Source organism: Crotalus tigris, unplaced genomic scaffold (assembly GCF_016545835.1).
Source record: "Crotalus tigris isolate CLP2741 ecotype Arizona unplaced genomic scaffold, ASM1654583v1 scf7180000024359.8030256, whole genome shotgun sequence".
Taxonomy (NCBI): domain Eukaryota; kingdom Metazoa; phylum Chordata; class Lepidosauria; order Squamata; family Viperidae; genus Crotalus; species Crotalus tigris.
Window position 1 is genome coordinate 6494867 of NW_024100528.1, and position 15830 is coordinate 6510696.

Below are 15830 nucleotides of genomic sequence, written 5' to 3' on the forward strand. Positions count from 1 at the left end.
GCAGGAGGTTAAATTATTTCATGAAGCAGCTTTGAAGGAATGCTTCACTCTAAATATTATCTTATTGCTGCCCTCCATCCCATCCTTGCCAGGAGTTCTTTTTTTTTTAACTCAAAAATAATTCATAAATATCAAGGAAGTAAGTTCATTATACTTAAGTAGTTATCAGTAGTTTATATATAATCTTTTGTCTTTTTAAAAAATATTTTTAATCTTACTCTGTCATGTTTTTTCAATAAGCCACTCAGAATTTTAGATTGGAGAAGCATGACTATCAGAGCAAATAATCAATCAACCAATCAATCAATCAATCAATAATCCAGCTTCTTACTTAGAAGAATAGATATATAGCTGATTCCCAGGTAGGTACAAAGAGCTGGTCCAAATGTCAGGGTAAGAATAATGCAATTTAGAAAGCATGTTTTTGAACATATGAAAAGAAGAGAGAAAAATATTTGCTGAAATATAGAGGTTACTTATCTGCTGATTTCTGCCCCTATGCCCACCCTTGGTTCACCGTTTTCTGCCAGATTTTATCAGGACTATAGCAATAGGATGAAGAAGAAAAAATCAAATACCACCTTCCAGCTTTCCAGTTCTAATATTTCTCTAAACTTCCCAAGACTGATTTTACATTAAATGAAAATAACTTCATTGTAGTCAATCAAGAATTATCATGCCTCCTATGACTCTAAAGTTGGCATTATATATCTAGTGCATTTGGGAACTTACTTTGGATGCCAACTGCTCTTATCAATCATATATAGGAATTGAATGTAATAAAACAATTGTTTTCATTATGACTGGACATTTCCAACAATATAATTCTTCAGTTCATTATGAAAAAAATATGTGACACAATTTTAAATAATGCAGCTTTTGCATTGCGTGCAAGGAAAATTGAAAGAAAGGAAGATCAACATCCAGTTCCAAATTAAACATGAATGTTATGTGAATAATAAGTAGTACTTCATTAGAACATTAAATACAATGATTGTTGAATCATTCTAAATTATAGAGAGACACCAGTCCCTTTTTGGCAGCCACCACTGGGATAGTGATTCAGAAACGTCCACCAGCGGGTGCCTTCCAGATATTTTAGATTTCAACTGTTATAACCCCAGTTCAAGGGAAATCTGAAGTAACCCAGAAGAAACAACAACAACAACAATAATAATAATAATAATAAAGTTGGAAAGGACCTTGGAGGTCATCTAGTCCAACCCCCTGCTTAGGCAGGAAGCCCTATACCATTTCAGACAAATGGCTGTCCAGCCTCTTGTTAACAACTTCCAGTGTTGAAGCATTCACCGCTTCTGGAGGCAGGTTGTTCCACTAATTAATTGTTCTAACTGCTATCATGTCCCCCCTCGTCCTTCTCTTCATTAAACTAGACATACCCAATTCCAGCAGCCGTTCTTATATGCTTTAGCCTCCAGTCCCCTGATCATCTGTTTGTTGCTCTTCTCTGTACTCTTTCTAGAGTCTCAATATCTTTTTTACATTGTGGTGACCAAAACTGGGTGCAGTATTCTAAATGTGGCCTTACCAAGGCATTGTAAAGTAATATTAACACTTCACGTGATCTTGATTGTATCCCTGTGTTAATGCAGCCTAGCACTGTGTTGGCTTTTTTAGCAGCTGTAGCACACTGTTGGCGCATATTTAAGCAATTGTCCACTAGGATTCCAAGATCCCTCTCATACTATTATTGAGCCAGGTACCACCTATACTATACCTGTGCATTTGGTTTTTCTTGTCTAAATGTAGAACCTAACACATCTGGAAATCAGGGTAAAAGAGAATATAGTATGGGAATGGGTAGTTCTAGAGAATATGGTATGGGAATGGATAGTGTTCCAGATGCTCAAGAAGAATCTGATCCGAAGTCAACCATAGACCACCCAATTAAACAGATTGGGATAGCTTTGTCATTTGTCATTTATTCCACCTACTAGCAATGATTTAGTAATGATCTTGTCTGGGAGAAAGGGTTAATTACATTTTTTGTTGTTGTTTCCTGAGATACCTAGAGCAGTGTAGATCCAATCCCCCACTTTATTCTCAATGCAATATATGCAAGATAAGGATAAACTAAAAGTCATACGAATGAACAATACAACATCTCACCCAAGGAGGCTTTGGGACCTATGACATTACCAGATGGCATTCACACATAAATTTCACAATGCTTTGATATGACTTGGGCTATTTGTTCTTATATTTGTGCCTTTGACTCATCTTAATTCTTGGCGACTATATGGACAAGTCTCTGCAGTTTTCTGGACAACATTTTTTGAAGTAGTTTGTTATTACCTTCTTCCTATAACTAAAAGAAGCCTAGGTTCCTGCCTAAGACAGAAATATAGAAGAACTCATGATTCCATTTATGGGTGTGTGTATATGCGCACATGTATGCTTATATTATTTTTAATATTTTAATTTCAACCCCTATTGTTATTTATATTTTAAAGTATTCATCATTTTTATTTTTTGCTGCCATTATCATGTGTGGTCTCATGAAACCCATTTTCTGAAAAGGTTGTTGATCCCTGAATTAGAGTGGGACAGATACAGGTTTGTTCAGCCATCATGCTACAGTAGCTCCCATTTCTGTTAATTTCATCGTGGAACAAACAAAAAAACCAAAAATTGGCCTGACCAGTAGAACACATGGGAATGTGAAAAGCATGGGAAACAGGCCAGACCACTGTATCTTTCCCCTTTGCCAGTTTATCACACTCAGTGGGTCTTTTCTAGCTACTAATTCTTATAAATTGTAACTCTTTACAGAATTCCATATTCATTTACTTATTTTGCAGTACCCACATTTCAGTGAAGTCCAATTGCATTTATAAAATTTAAAAAGTTTCAAGTATATGACATGAATATTAACTATGTATGGGATCAGTGATGGCATCCACACAGTTCTCTGTGTGGATGCCACTTCCGGAATTCTATTCTGGGCCGGGTAACAAAAAATTAGCTACCGGTTCTGCCAAAGTGGTACGAACCAGCTGAATCCCACCACTGTATGGGATGCAACCAGTAAGGAGAAAGTGGATGAAGGACGGTTGCTGGATTGGTCCAATATAATAATTTATAAGACTCCAGCTTTTATCAATGATAAGCAAGTATTGATTTAAATGATTATACAGAAAAACACTGCATGGAAAGTTTTTTGGCACAACTGAAAGTGGTTGATTATTTGTAACATAAATTTTTAAATTTCACTCAGTAAAATAGACAAAAATTATTCGGGGGAGGAAATCTGCTGATGATATGAATGGAAAGAGAAAATGCTGATTGCAAAAGTAATACAAATTTAACCAATTTTTGTGGCCACTTATCATTTCTGCATAGATACCAAACATATTTATGAAAGCCTTATGCATTCATCTCCAAAAGACACAGGTTTCCTGTAGTTTGAAAGCACAAATACTTGCGTAGAGTGGATTTGTCTGCTGAGGATGTAAATTGCATTGCCAGTGCTGATTTTTTTAAAAAATTACCTGCAAAACTCCCTTGAGATATTATTTCATGAACCACACTAGAATACAAAGACCAGCAATATCTTTTGTATTGCTATTTTTTAAAACATATTCAGGTCTTTTCACAGGCATTCTGATTCCATGTGAAATGATACATTAATGTGGAAATAAAAAAATATTCATGAACTGGCCACTCAGCTTAAAGAGATCAATTACAGAAAGTAAAAACCAAAGCAACGCCCATTTTGTTAGGCACTGTAACAATCACATGGATGCATTTCAGTACCACTGCAGAAAATGACAGCAGTGAACCATAATATACCCTAGTGGTGAGTATTTGTTAAATGTGTACACAGATTATCATTATTACTATAGGGTCCCATGTGAGACACTAGTATCAAATACTATACATGACATTTTACAGAATAACATAACAAAAACATAAGGTTTTTACACTAGGAGCTGTTGAATTAATGCAGAAGCGGGGGGGGGGGTTTCCATTAACTCTTAGCAAGGAAGGAAACGAAGCTTTGTTCATAATCTTTAGATAATAGATAGTGACCATATCCATAAACCAGAATTACATAAGCCAGGGAAATAATGGTTTTGGGTTTTTTTTGTTATGTCTGTGCTATAGCCCCATAGAGAAGTTTTTCCCCTCTGCTCAGGTGTCATTGTGTGAATAATAATCCATGTAGATGTTACTGCACGTGCTCTGTATCAATCTGATTAATAATTTTGGGATGAAAGAGTATGCCTTTATAAGAAGGCTCATATACCCATCATGGCTCATTCTGCAATGGTTAAACAGCAAATGTGCCATTTCACATTTCTTGTTTAAAGTAGTACAATTTAGCTTCCAAATCAGCCATTCATATTATGGCAGTGGTAGAGTGTGTCACTGGAAAAAATAATGTTTCCATCAATATTCTAAAATCAAGATTTTAAAATCCATAGATACATTGTACATTTTGTGAGAGCGGGAAGTGGCATGAAATCACATGACACACAAAAACATTGGCAAACCAGATTAATGTCTCCAAAACTATGACTCGTTGATTTAAACAAAACTCAGTTGCTACATTGTGGCAGGTCACATTTGTGGTTAAACACTAGGACTACCAGATCTGGGCTACAGAAAGTCAGATGACCAGTATAGGGTGTCAGAGATTACAGAACAATCTAAATTTACTCCCATCCATTGGCCAAATGAATTTTTCCAGCCTAGATCTGGTAGCCTAATTCTGAAATGTTAGGAGAATAGTGGGACATAACTGCATCCCAGTAACTATCAAATGAAGGGCTTCTCACTGGCTATGCCTACCATGACAGTTATTTTATATAAGTCCTTATAAGGTGCTCTCAGCATTCCAATTGTGGCCTTAATGTGTTGTGTTTCTCTAGGGTTTCAGGGAAGATTCTTCAAACATGGACATACCAAGAATTGAACTTGGGATTTTCTTCAACTTAGTTACAGTCACTGGATGATAAATTCAAACCAGAATAGATAAATACATTTATTCATGGGGTTTCTTATCCATGCCCTATATAACTTCTGATTTGTTTACCCACATTTTCCCTTATCATTTCATTTCTTTATTTCTTTTTCTTTCAGGTTTTTGGCAATTGCATTCTGGGCCTTCAAATGATAGCCTTTTTCATATTAATTAAAAAGGGCTTGGCAGCTGTAAAACCCTTGCTAATATGATTAACAGCAGTGCACCTGCTGCTTAAAAAAGTCAACCGGCCCTGAGGCCACTAACCAGAAAGGAGAGGGAGATGAAGTCATTTAATACATTATGAGAGAGTCCCTTGAATCAGAGCACAGTGTGTGCAACAATATTGATTTTCAACTTGTTCTACTTCAGATGTTTGAGAATATTTCTATTCTGTTTAAGAACATCCTTGTCTTGCTTAAGATGCCTTTTCTCATTAATTCCCAGAGCACAAGGTAGAAAAGATTTTGACCCCTGATCACTTTTTAGGATGCTTCCCCCCCCCCCCCCCGAGTCTCTTGGGAGCTGTCCAAATTACTGACTTCTTGAGATTGGCAATATTCCTAGGATGAGACTTCACAATTGCTGGCTGCTTCAAGCCAAAACTCAATTATCTAGGAAATTCCTTCTGTTTTCTGGCACTGGATGGAAAGAATGGCTTGTTTCTCACAGATTTTAAGACTTTATGGTGGGATGAGTTTGGGAGCTGCAAAAGAACTAGAGAAGGATGCCAATTATAACCAGGGCTCTCAGATCTGAATGAAATACAGATTTACATGGCAGCAATCTTGATTTTTGAGTCTTTTCTACCATCATCTGGTGCTCATAAGGATCTTTGCAGCCCAAGTCTCAGTGTTCTATCAGAACATTTCCCAAAATTTTAAATCTGCTTAAAAAGGATGAAGACCTCTTTTATATAGGCACATGAAAGAAATGTACTTTTAGATACCACAAACACAATCTAGTAATAGCTTTAAAATGCAATTACAGTATTATGACTTGAGCCCCTAACTACATACTGAAGTTACTTTAGAATTAGTATATTTTTTCTGCAGTCACACTTTGATTACTACTTAATTATTATTGCTGAGAACACTTCAGAGGCAGCTTTTTGTAAGATATGTTACTATAATATAATTTGAATACAAGCAAAGCAAGATTTACTTTTTTTCTCTCTAGAAAAAAAGGAGGGACATTCAGAACTCATTAGAAGGGCTTTAATGTAAAATTGATGGGGAAGGGTGACCAATGTTTAGAATCTCTAGAACACAAAACCAATCATAAATCCCAAGAAAACAAATCAAACAATGAAGTAAGGAACGATGAGAAAAAAGAAAAAATCAAACAACAATCAGGAGATCCTGAAAACATACCCACATACAAGCATAAAAGTCTTAAATGCTTATATACTAATGCTTAAAGCTTGGGGAACAAACAGGGTGAAATAGAAGCAATAGTACACAATAGTAGGTATAACATAGTTGGCATTATAGAAACCTGATCGGATGAAATCCATGACTGGAATGGACTGATGGATGGATACAAATTGTTCAAAAGAAACAGAACTACAAAAAGAGGAGGGGGAGTTGCACTATATGTAAGAGAATACTACATATCTACAGAAATGTACATGATCAAAGATAAAAGCCATCCAGAATCTTTGTGGGTTAATATAAAAGGAGGGAAAAGTGACATTGCCATAGGGGTATACTAAAGGCCACCAACCGATACAATAAATAGATGAACTCTTTGCCAACCAGTTAACAAATGTATGTAGGAAGCATACCACAGTAGTAATGGGAGACTTCAACTATCCAGATACCAGCTGGGAGACAAACTCTGCAGCAAGTGGGAGATCAAACAAATTCCTAATCAATCTAGCTGACAACTTTGTCATCCAAAAGATAGAGGAGGGAACTAGAAGTAAAGCTATACTGGATTTAATCCTTACAAACAGAGAAGACATAGAGGAAATTGAAATTATTGGAACCTTGAGGGAAAGTGACCACAAGTACAAAAAATGGAAAGAGGAACACATAACTAAGGCTGATTATCAGCAGACAGCCAGATGAAGTCAGGAAAGCAACAGCTCAGAATGAACAAAGACTTGCAACAGAAATCAAAAATAATATAAAAAAAAGTTTCTTTCAACCTATTAATAACAAGAAAAAAGTCAAGGACACTGTAGGTCCACCAAAGAGAAAAAATGGCAAGGAAGTAACAGGCAACAGGGAGAAAGAAGAGCTGCTTAACGCATACTTTGCATCAGTCTTCACACAAAAAGAAATTATAGCCCAACATACCAAAAAAACTACTGCAAAAGATAAACTAGAAACAAAAATTAAAATAAGCAAGAGAATGGAAAGAGAACACCTATCCAACCTTGACGAATATAAATCACCGGGATCTGACAGATTACATCCCAGAGTTCTGAAAGAGCTGGCAATTATCTTAGAACCATGGTGCCATATCTTTCAAAAACCCTGGAGCACCAGGGAAGTACCTGAGAATTGGAAAAGGACTGATGTAGTTCCCATCTTCAAGAAAGGAAAAAAAAAACAGACCCAGAAAATTACAGACCGATCAGTCTAACCTGAGAAGATCTTGGAAAAGATAATCAAAAAACAGATCTGTGAACAACTAAAAGCAAACAAAGTTATAACTGGTAGCCAGCATGGGTTTGTTAAAAACAGATCATGCCAAACCAATTTTATTTCATTCTTTGATAAAGTGTCCAAATTAGTAGACCAGTGAAACGCTGTGGACATAGTATACTTAGATTTCAGTAAGGCATTCCACAAGGGTAGACCACAACTTACTCCTTGGCAAGCTAGAAAAAGGTGGAATAGACAACATCATCACCAGATGGATTTGTAGCTGCCTGATAAAACGTACTCAATGAGTAGTCCTCAATGGTACTACATCCACATTGATGTCCAATGACTGGACCTGTCCACTGAAGTAAAAATGGAACCTCAGGAAAATAGTGTCTCCAACTCCCAACCTTTGCAGACAGACCAGGGAGATACCACAGTTGATGGAATCAAAAAACCACTGACTTATTTAACAGGACCAGGATTTACACACTCTTCCCATCTGTAACTGGTTGACATAACCCTGTAAGTCTCTCTTAGCCAAGAATACCATTTCCATATTTTGTTTGGGAAAGAATGGAAAAGGTTTTGTTGTGTAGCACATTTTGAGTTTATCAGAACCTAATCTCAGCAAACAACAAAGCATATAAAATGACATCTCAACCAACATGTTTATATCATCACCATACATATGCCCAATATGTTTATTCAATCACCCATTGAACATCGGGGGGGGGGGAGGAATCAAACCTTCTTTTACTTTACTTTAATCATAGGAAAAACATATTCTAAGCAGATAGTCACTACTCAACATCCGCTTTCATTCTTGATCTTTAAATGTCTCAGTCACTTTTACTGTAGTCTCTTATCTGATTTCCACATTTATCATTAGCAGACTTTTTTTTCCCCTGATCACATTTATTCAAAATATTGCACATTTTTTCTCAAAACTATATCTGGTTCTTCCATTATCCCATATGCTTTAAGATTATATGCAACTGTTACAATTCCTATTTTCATGTGCATTCATAATAATATACCTTCTCACATGCATGTTAATCTTTCATAATTGATCCTACAACTTCATTCTCTACATATATCCATCAACTCCACAAAGTCAGATCACCTCCTTCCAATCTATGATGTTCTTTCCCCTTTTCTTTTTTACAGACATGCAATAGATATATCTTCCCTTCATTTATTTTATTTATATTCTCTATTATTAACTTTTACATTCCAAGTCATAATCCTCCAGTCTTCCACTGCTCTGGATATCTTCAGATGATGTCAGAATCTATGAATAGAATAGAATAGAATAGAATAGAATAGAATAGAATAGAATAGAATAGAATAGAATAGAATAGAATAGTTGGAATAGTTGAAGGTCTTCTAGTCCAACCCCCTGCTTAGGCAGGAAACCCTATACCTATATATTGACTACTGTCTATCATGATTTATACTACCACAAAGTTCTGCAGTGGTATGAAGAAGATGTAGAAAATTATACCAATCTTAGTCAGACTCCTGCCACATGTTATCAATAATAATATTTTCGTACATTTTAGGTAGAAGCACAATCAGTTTCATCCCAAGTACGTCAATGCTGTTCTGTACAAGCTTGGATCAAAGACTACTTTATAAGCCAACATATTATTGCATTCATATTTCCAACTCAGAAATACATGCACACATAAACTCAAAATACAGAATATAAAAACTATTGAAGTGAAATATTTCCCAGAAAGCTTACCATTTATGTGAGACATTAATCTAAACTGTTCTTTTCAGGGACTTTGAAACTTAAATGGATTTCTATAATTTTGATTTTATTGATGGGAACTTATATTTCAAAAATAGTAATTTATCCCAAACTAAGTCCATTGTACAAATGTTCAGTCAATGCTGCAGTATTACAATTTCTGCATAAAATATTGGTATGTTCTGTATCTTCACAGTTTATGTAATCTAATGTGGAACAGTGGGAACTGGCAATATGATGCAGTCTAACAAATCACTGCTTTAATGGTGAAAAAACTCAGAACATTCTGACTGTTTTAATTCCCCAAACATCACATTTTTCTGTGCCCTATCAGTAACATAGAATCTTGCTGCCTCTAGTTCCCAAACTGGCTCTGCTCCTTGAAATAAAGCCAAAAGTATGTCCAGGCTTTTCCTTCATTTATGCAGTTTTCTTCAGTCAGAATTCCATACGCTGGAATGTCAGTGAAGGAGAGCTAAGGGAATTTTTTTTTGGGGGGGGGGAATCCATGTACTGGATCTAAATAGATAAAAACTATGCCTGGTTGGATAAAATCAATATATGTGCTATGTATTTCTTAATGTTGTGATAAAAATATGTATTCTTTATCTGTTGGGTCATAATTTAATTTTGACATTTATAAAAGGAGAATATTTTAGTTAAATAATCATGGTGATCTGCAAGATTCAAAGATTTGCCTTAATATGAATAGAATAGAGCTGGAAGGGACCTTGGAGGTCTCCTAGTCCAGCCCCTTGCTCAATCAGGAGAACCAACACCATCTCAGACAGGTGAATGTCCAGTCTCCTCTTAAAAATATCCAGTGATAGAGCACTCACGATTTCTGGGGGGTAAGCTGTTCCACTGTTTCTCCTTAGTTCCAGGTTGCTTCTCTCTTTGATCAGTTTCCAACTGTTGTTTCTCATCCATCCCTCTGGTGCTTTGGTGAATAACCTGGCCCCCTCTGCCCTGTGACAGCCCATCAGATACTGGAACACTGCTATCATGTCTCCCCTATTTCTTCTTTTCTTTACACTAGTCAACCCTTGTGGTACCCCACTATTTACTTCTCTCCATGTGGATGTAGTGCCATTGAGGACTACTCATTGTGTACAGTTTGTTAGCCAGCTACAGATCCATCTGGTAGTAATGTTGTCTATTCCATCTTTTCCTACCAAGGAGTAAGTTGGTCTACCCTTGTCAAATGCCTTACTGAAATCTAAGTATACTATGTCCACTGCATTTTATTGATCTACTAGTTTAGTCACTTTATCTAAGAATGAGATGAGATTGGTTTGGCATGATCTGTTTTTAACAAACCCGTGTTGGCAACTAGTTATGATTTTGTTTGTTTCTAGTTGTTTGCAGATCTGTTTTTTGATGATCTTTTCTAGGATTTTCCCAGGTATTGATATTAAACTGATTGGTTGCAGTTTCCTGGGTCCATTTTTTTCCCTTTCTTGAAGATGGGACTATATCAGCCCTTTTCCAATCCTCAGGTATTTCCCCCGGTGCTCCAGGATTTATGAAAGATGTGGTACAGCTCTGAGATAACATCTGTCAGCTCCTTCAGAACTCTGGGATGTAGTCTGTCAGGTCCTAGTGCCCCTGTTTCTATTTTTTGTATTTGTCCTTTTTGTCTTTTAGTTTGTTAGAGAGATCTTTGTACAGCCATGCTGGTTTCTTCTTGGATTTCTTGTTTTTCTTTCTAAGTGGTATTGTGCTGGTCTGGGCTTTTGTGATCACATTTTTCAGGGTTTCCCACACTTCCTGAGTTGTTTTCCCTTTAGGATTTCCATCCATGGGATTTTTCCTAGGTTCTCTCTGAGTTTGTTAAATTCGGCTCTTTTGAAGTTTAGGACTTTGGTTGGATTGTTTTCTATTGCTAGTGTTTGCATTATATTAAATTCCAGTATGACATGGTCACTTTCGCCCAAGATTCTGGTAATTTCAATTCTCTCTATGACTTCTTCTGTTTGTAAGGATTAAGTCCAGTATAGTTTTGCATCTAGTTCCCTCCTCCACCTTTTGGGTGACAAAGTTGTCATCTAGGTTGGTTAGGAATCTGTTTGATCTCCCACTCACTGCAGAGTTTGTCTCCCAGTTGATATCTGGATAGTTGAAGTCTCCCATTACTACTGTGGTATGCCTCTTACATGCATTTGTTAACTGGTTGGCAAAGAGTTTGTCTATTTTTTCTGATTGATTGGGTGGCCTATAATATACACCTATGGCAATATCACTTTTTTTTCTTTTATATTGACCCATATACTTTCTGTAGAGATTTTATCTTTAATTTTTAATGATGTGTTAAGTCAGAATGTTTGTCAAGTCTCATGTAGACACACCTTGCTGCTACTCTAACTTTCCACACTTCAGTTGAGCCAAGGGAAGGCCATCACGAGGAATATTCTACCATGGAGTATGACTGATGAAGAAAGAAAGGCACCTAGTGAGGACTTAGAGGTATGCAATGGAAAGCAACATCAATAGCATCCTGCTCTATGTCTTATCAAGTAACCTTTCAAACATAACTAAATCAAATGAAAACACCCAAATAATAAAATATAAAAATATTTTTCCTCATAGAGAAGAAAGACTGGTAGAAACCAGTGGGCAGATTCCAACATACCAGTAGTGTTAGTATTTATACCTATCTATTTCAACAGATTTCAAATAATGTGATTACACTTTTTGTTGAAAAGATTGGAGGAGATACTTGATGGTTTTCTTAATCAGTTTGTGATTTTTTTTAAAAAAAAGTCAATAACAAAATAAATACATATTTGAATTTCTCCTAATGTACCCTCTTCCAGCTATTCCAGGTGCCATGATGCTGTAACAGTAATTTGAACTGTTTCAGGTTTGTCAGATGATGGAAGCCTCTATGTGAAGCTAAACGGGATTGGGCCTGACTGGTACATCAATGGAGAGCTTCAGGAACAGCAGACCATACTAGGAGGTCAAAAAAATGCCCAGAAGAAGGCAATAGGAAACCACTTCTATGATGTTGCCCATAAAACTATTGTTTTCCGTGAAGTTTGACTTGAAGGAGACTTAGGTAAGTTGTGAAAAAATATGGCATTGCAGAGAGATTTTTTCTTTGTCTTGTTTTGTTTTGTTGCATTTGTAATTTAAGTATAATAATTCAAATATCCTGTGGAGAAGTCTTTTCAGTAGGACTGTTTTTTATATTCAGTTACAAATTGGTAAGGCATTACTGTATAACTGTCATAATAGGGAACAGAGGAAACCTAGGTTCAATGCTTCAGTGCACTAGGATACAAACTTTGCATACTTCAAGTAGCAGTAGTCCTCAGAGCTATTCACACACATGCAGATTTGGTCTGTAGATGCTAAAATTATTCTTGGGTAAAATTGCTATTCGAGTTCACTCTGATCCGAAAAAGGATGTTATCCATGTTACTGTTCCACTAAACTGAAACTAATTTTTGTTACTCTGAAATTTTCATGTAGCCTCTTTTTCAAAAATCCTTTTCTTCCCATAACTATGCCAGGAGATGAAGCTTGAAGTTGTTACTTTATTTGCACTGTCAAGACCACACATAGACACCACGCACAGATATCACAGTTGGAGATGCTCTTGGGCTGCTTTGTCCCAAAATTTCTTTGTAATTTACTGTTTATGTAGAACCAACTTGCTTTAGAGAGAAGAACCTGAAAGGGTTATGCCGAAAGTTCAATCACATGCTGTTTCGTGCACAAAACAACCAGTTTTGGTGATCTTTGGGCTGAAATGTCCAGGTTTTGTTCAGACACAGACTCAAATATGAGTGCTCGGCAAAGGTATTTTGAGATAATGGAGCAAGAAAGCTAATCAGACGTAATATTTGTTTTTTGCTAGAAATAAAATATTTTCTGTTTTGTGTTGTGCTCCATTATGATAAAAGACAGTTGTATCTTCTTCAGACACAGATTCAGAGTGAAAGACTCTCAAATGACTATCATAGTCCTTTTTATATCATAGCTCAAGACATGATATGGAGAAAAATCTAGATTATTATGTGTGATTCATCACAACCATGATTCCCCAACGTGATATGGATTGTGTTTAGATGCCTTGCAAAGCTTATTTACTTTAAACAGGTTTTGAAATTATACATACATATATATATATATATATAATGTGAAGTTTGGAAAATATTGAGTTTAGTTCATAACAATTGTACTACTGATACTTTTAAATGCATTGTGCTTGATTTTTAAATTTTTTAATCTAGACTGTCTTCCAGTTCTGTAGGATTAGGATGATAAATGAAGATTAAATACTGGCACTGTGCCTAATTCCATTCAAATTGTGACAATTTCCTTCCTAGCCCCACTTTCTCTTCCTTAAAATGTATAGCTTTCATTTTTCCCATGATGTAAAACATAATTCTGTCACAATACAGCTAGTGCAGATCAGATGTGTAGACATGCAGAAATGTCTTAGTTTTTATCTGATGCACCCACAGTCAGAAATCAGTATGCTAAATTAATAGTCACAGGTACGCTTTTTAAGCAGGCAGAAACCTGCTTCAAGAGCTACTATCTTTTGCTAGCCATCACATTACACTAGGATAAAAATTGAGCTATGACAAAATTCTTAGTAGTTTCTGATTCAATGCTCTTATGGTGATATAGTTTGATGGTTAACAGCAGTATGAGACTGCGAGCTTAGATGGTATCCCTCAACACTCAGCCATCTGCAAAGCCAACTGCAAAATCTTGATTTCTATGGTCTACTCATGAGAAGTAGCTGTCCAGAGTGTACATGCGCTATCTCACAATCTTTCCTCTCTCTGGAGAGATTTTGCTGGCCAGGTTCCAGCATCTGTGGGATTAATTGCACAAATATGTCCATGGGCATCTGCCCATAGACATCTCCCACAAGGTCCTTGAGATAACAAACGGACCGCTCTAGACACAGGATGCATTCATCAACCATTTGGACAGACTCTGATAAGAACACCTGCAGTAGCCTTGCATCTGGAAAGTGTCTGTTATTTGATACATTGTAACCACCCCTATATACGTCTTTTGCTTACGCTGTGTGATGTAAAAACCTTAGTAACAATAAAATAGGGTGCAAGAGTCAGCTCTGGGCTCCCATCCCAAGATACCTGTGTGCGTGTCTCATTCTCCATGGGAGACCACCACATCTGGTGACCCCGACGTGATCCACTGAGGGATACGTCCCTGCCGACCCTTTACTTATCGCCTGGAATAGGCTTGGTGCACCCGACGAAGTTGCTGGCAACTGACTCCTCTTCGTAAGTATGGGGGGTGGAATGTCTCAAAAGCAGCATGTGGAATAGCTGAGGCTACTTGGCAGGAAAAAATATCTTACTGATCAGGAACAGAAATTAACCCATCACCTTTCTAAATCTGAGGCTGTTAAATTGCTTGCTTACGTATGGGCTAACTGCTCATCCTATCCGGAGTCTGGATCTTTAAAAGTAGATACATGGAGGAAAATTGGCACCGTTCTCCAACAGTCTCCAAGAGCCCCAGCAGAGATTTTGTGCCTTTGGAAAATTGCCTATACCCTGATTCAAACCCATGCTGACTCGCCTCATCAGCCTTTATTAGACCCTCCACTGTTTAAAAATCCGTCTGTTATGTTGGCCACTCCCTTACCCCCTGGAGCTGGTTTTAACCCTCCTTCTGCCCCTGCAAATTTTATGGATCCTGATAAACAACAAACAGCCTCTCCTTTTCCTGCCACGTTGTCGCCTGTCTCCCGGCCCGGAATCATCCGTGGTGCTTTTCAAAAGGCTTTAAACAGTGGTGATTTAAGCGTTTCTGAACTATCCAAGACAGAGTTGTTCCCTGTTACTTACCAACAGACTGCAGCAGGGATAGTAGTTAATTGGGAAGCACTTCCCTTGGCTATGATCCGAGAATTGAAAAAGGCTACAAAAGATTATGGCATAACCAGTCCCTATACTAGAGGACTAATACATTCAATTGCTAGTGCATATCGAATGTTGCCTCAAGATTGGAAAGATCTGTTCCGCATGCTTCTTAACGGAACACAATACGTAGTCTTTGAATCTGAATATAAAAGAGAGGCACAAAACAGAGCTAATCACTCAGGTTCACAATGGACAGCAGAACAACTCTTCGGAAAAGGCAATTTTGCTACCCTTAATGCTCAAGCTCAAACTTTTACTCCCTTTGCATTTCCTATCATTAATACTTGTGTTCTTTCTGCCATGGCTCGTGTTGATGAGTCTGGCACCCCGATTCAATCTTTTTTTGCCATTCGCCAAACTGCAACTAAATCCTATGCAGACTTTGTGAATCGCCTGCAAGTTGCCCTTGAGCGTCAAATTTCAAACAGAGATGCAGCAAATGAAATCCTCATAAAATTGGCTTATGAACATGCAAATGCAGACTGCCAGTCCATTCTTAAACCAATTGTTTCCACTCCCACGGCCACCTTAGCAGATTTTCTTAAAGCCTGTTACATTGTGGGAACCAATGC

At 37.1% G+C, this 15830-nt stretch overlaps 1 protein-coding gene across 2 annotated transcripts in view; it reads left to right on the plus strand.

Annotated features, from left to right (window-relative positions):
* Positions 1-15830, plus strand: part of LOC120300837 (galactosylgalactosylxylosylprotein 3-beta-glucuronosyltransferase 1-like) — a 60096-nt gene that overhangs the window by 12421 nt on the left and 31845 nt on the right. For both annotated transcript variants that reach the window (XM_039327347.1, XM_039327349.1), the window contains exon 2: positions 12204-12401. The gene's annotated coding sequence lies outside the window, so the exon portion shown is untranslated. The remainder of the gene's footprint in view (positions 1-12203; positions 12402-15830) is intronic.